Source organism: Notothenia coriiceps, unplaced genomic scaffold, assembly GCF_000735185.1.
Source record: "Notothenia coriiceps isolate Sejong01 unplaced genomic scaffold, NC01 NC01_scaffold00019351, whole genome shotgun sequence".
Classification (NCBI taxonomy): domain Eukaryota; kingdom Metazoa; phylum Chordata; class Actinopteri; order Perciformes; family Nototheniidae; genus Notothenia; species Notothenia coriiceps.
The window spans coordinates 273,469-277,781 of NW_011352052.1; positions in this window are offsets into that span (position 1 = coordinate 273,469).

Below are 4,313 nucleotides of genomic sequence, written 5' to 3' on the forward strand. Positions count from 1 at the left end.
CCATAAGAAATGAATTCAACTGATTATTTAATGTTGTTTTTATAGCCAATAATTTAAGCTTTGTTAGGTCCAGGTTTAATATGTGCAATAAGTTCATAAGTTTTGCAATAAACATTGAACCAGTCCGGCCCTCGACTAGTACCCATTTTTTTTTATTTTGGCCCACTGTGTATTTGAGTTTGACCCCCCTGCTCTAAAGGAATATGACACAAAATCAAACTAAATGTGTGTTTTATGGAACACATTGTAAATCAGGGGGTTTCAGTCTGCTTCTTCCAGCGCAGTTGAACATCTGTAGCGGCACCCAGTTTAGTTTCCACCTAGGCATAAAAAAAAAAAGAGGTATAAAATGTTATATTGAACATATGATTATTGATTTAAAGGGGTTTTATCAGGGAGGATTTGTGATTTTCCGAACATTTGAATGACTCCGTACAAGTTGTCAGGAATTCGTCAAAGGTTAAAATGTGAACAGTCACCGTTTTCAAGATTGAATCCAACACAGCTTGATCCGTCATGTCCACAGAGTCGTCAGCCGTCAGCTTCACTTCAATCCAATACTTCTTACTTGGCTCTTAAAAGAAAAAAAGGGACAATATATTTGCCTATTTTAAGGAATAGTAAAACATTTTTGGGAAGTAAGCTCATCTTTACCAAGAGTAGGAGAGTCTGTTGGTGAAAGTTAATGAGAGTAACTATAGTGGTGTCTCTTTATGAACTACATAAAAAACGGTATATTAAACAAATCCTGCATAGTTTATTTTATTTTTGTGCTGTGCAAATGTATACACATATATATCCTATCGGTTTTGTCTAAAAGAATTTATGCTGCTTTTTATATATGTATTGATGTACAGCACTTTGGTCTATATAAATAAAGTTGGATTGGATGTGTAAAATATCATATAATGGGGAAATAATGTCCCTATTCCCCTTTAAAAAATCTTAATTTTTCATATACAACTCATATCAGTAGCATTTCTCATAACTACACATATTGAGATATATCATATCATCATGACATCTTCAAGTCTTCATTAAAAACTCACCTGTTCAACATGGCCTTTGACCCCTAACCCATCACCGTGCCCCTGCTTCCACTCCTACTGCTTTTTATTTAATTTTCTATTTGTTATTATTTGCCCTTTTGTTTGTTTGTTCACCATGTAAAGCGGACTTGGGTCCCTTGAAAGGCGCTACACAAATGTAAGCTATTATTATTATTATAATATCAGGTATTACCAGTGTAGCAGAAGAAGGGCAGTTTTTCAGCACAATCCTTGTCTACTATTCCCAGAGGTTTGCTGTTGACATCCAGTGCGGCACAATCAGCGACTCCCAAGAGTTCCTGAGGTCTCCAGGGTATGAAGGATGCTTCCCTCCCATCGGACCACGCCCAGGACTCTGCATTCAGCCCGATCCATGTCCAGAAGCGAATCGGTAAACCCAGCAGCGCCTCGTTGTCCAGCTGGTTTCTAACTCTGGCCAGGTCTGTGTGCCGCTGCCTGCAGTACGCCTGAGCCGAGGGCCAGTCCATGTAGTCCTCATTTAAAAAAATCCTCTCAGAGAGATCGGTTGTGGATTCTGCAAATAATAATAATAATAAAGCTTTATTTATATGGCACTTTTCATACAACACATGCAGCTCAAAGTGCTTTACAAAATGACACATCACAAGTTCAAAACAAACAACGAGAAATTCCCCTCAGATTATTTGTTAAGAACTTTAAAAAGGTAAATGCTGCAACATATAACATTTTATAGAGACAAGGAGGTAAAAGGTATGATAATACAAATTCAATAAAATAAAATAAATAATGTTTTTTCTGGTTTATTTTCAGTGGGTTTTTACATTTTTCAATGAAATGTAACTTTTTAAACCAATGTGTAATTGTGTTTGGACCAAAGAGCATACTTACCGTTGTAGCAGATGAATTGTCTACGAGTGTTGCATTCTGTAGCAAACCACTCTCCAGTTTCTTTCACGACCCCACAATGTTTGGCTCCTTGAGGTTCATCACTCGCCCAGTTCCTGTAGGACGGTTCTCCCTCTTTGTGGTCGTCAGCCTCGGACACTGACCATCCCCAACTTCTCTGCAAACCTATGAAGACGTGTGAGGATTCAGAATCCACGAGACTACCTAGATCCATGAGGTCCTGCACATCGTTGACGGTGGCCAAATCGGTGTGATATTCCCTGCAGTGCTGACGGGCCTCGAGCCACGTTTTGGACATGTCGATGAAGATGTACCGAGGACGATGAAGAGGGAACGCAACGTGGAACAAACCTGTGGACAGGGGTGGAAGAAGTTTTAGGATACTCCCTTAAAGGTCCCATGTCATGCTTTTCTGGTTATTACCCGTCCCCTTGTGTGTTATGAAGGTTTTTCTGCATGTAAACGGTCTGCAGAGTCACAAACCCTCAAAGTACACCCTGTAGCGAGTAAAACTCTAACACAGAAAATACCTGCTGCCCCAGAACGCCTCGTTGGGGATTTTTCTTTTTCCATTGTTTACTTCTTGGGTATGGTGACGTATTTCGGGTATAGTGACGTGACGTAACGTCCGTGGAGCCGTTACGTTTGGACCAATCCGCGGACTTCCTCACACACACACACTCGGCGGGACGTTGCGAGGCTCGCTGCTGCGAGGAGCGGGACACTGTGAGCTGGCTCACTGGTGTGGGGTCGGCGAGACAGCGAGACACCGCGGAATATTATATATATTTAATAATATAATAATAATAAAGATATTGATTGATTTGATTGTTTTGAATTCTACCTTTGTACATTCACATATACACGTCGTTCCTGAATAACTGGCAACACATTTCCTGCGAGTGTAGACCCGTCTTTCTCTCAGCGCCAGCGAAGCGCAGCCCCGTTTCTGGTCGCGGGGAATTCGACACTATGATTACTCGGTATCATGGTGCCGGACAGCACTCGAATAACGAATTAACATACCGGTAGTTTTGATTATTGAGAATGGCGGAACGGTATTTTCCCCTGACTCTTGAGGTGTGGCGTAGCGATACACGTTATATTTATGCGTAATGGTAATCCGTTTCCCCTGCTTTCGCTGTAATAAAACCGAAAAATTACATCTAAATTCATCCTTATAGAGTAAATTTTACTCGTAATTCTTGACAACACTACAAAAGGTGCGGGGTACCGGTCGACGAGAGGGACGTGACAGCCCGGAGCGAGTACGAATATATTGCACAATTATAAGCTGGTCGTGTCATCTTGACTTTCACAACATTCGCGTTCTTCTGTCAATGGTTTATTTTACTGTAAATAAATATTTACAGTTATATGTTCTTTTGTATCGCGCCTGAGGTGGCGGTAGTCGTCCGGAAAAGCGAAGTCACGAAAAAAAATTCGCACATTCGTTTTAATCTCGCGGTCTTTTTATTTATATTATATGGTATAATATCATTTTTCCTTCACGTACAAAACAAACACACAAACACCAAATGTCACTCGTACACGAGTACAACATCCTACAAACACCGTCTAACACTACGGAACTACTGTCCTCCCTCCCCAGCGGCGAAACTTGTGACACCGCGAGTTCCAAAACGGTAGAAGTGTCAGTACTCCCTACTATCTCAAGGTAGTTCTCGGTTTTGACAAACCAAAACAAGTCAGGGTGGTGTCTCTTTGACGCAAGATCCGTAAACTTTACACCTTTCATGGTTGTGGTTGAACCGCTATTGCTCTCTGCCGGGAGGGTTTGACGAGTTGGCCAGTGCGAAACTTTTTACATGTATTCCTTCCCGATTATAGAGTTCATAATAAATAAATTTCGTCGAATAATTGTGTGGTGAGGCACACCCCACTCAGGCTTTACCGGACAGAGGTTTCATGCGTAGACTCATTCGAGTGATTTTTTCAATGACACACCGTTGGGGACTGATATTGATACGATCTTGACCAATCGTTTACCAAGAATTAATAATTTCACAAATGTTGGATTAGTATTGGATAAAATATTTGGGAAATACTTGGATAATATTCCCTATATCAGATTCACATTTCTCCATGGGTTTTGTGAGCGACGAGTATATTGGCCGACCGGGATACACGCTACTAATAATAATATATTCATTAAATGATATCATATTTGCACGTTAATTGTATAGAACCGGTCGATCGCAAAAAAAACGTCCGATCGATTGTATGAACCATTTAAATGTAATTAATACCTGCAGATACAAAGGACACTATAAAAATTACCGAGAAAAATGACGTGACAACAAAATGATAATACCGACGACCCAAATAACATAAAAACATTAAACCTTGTTGTTA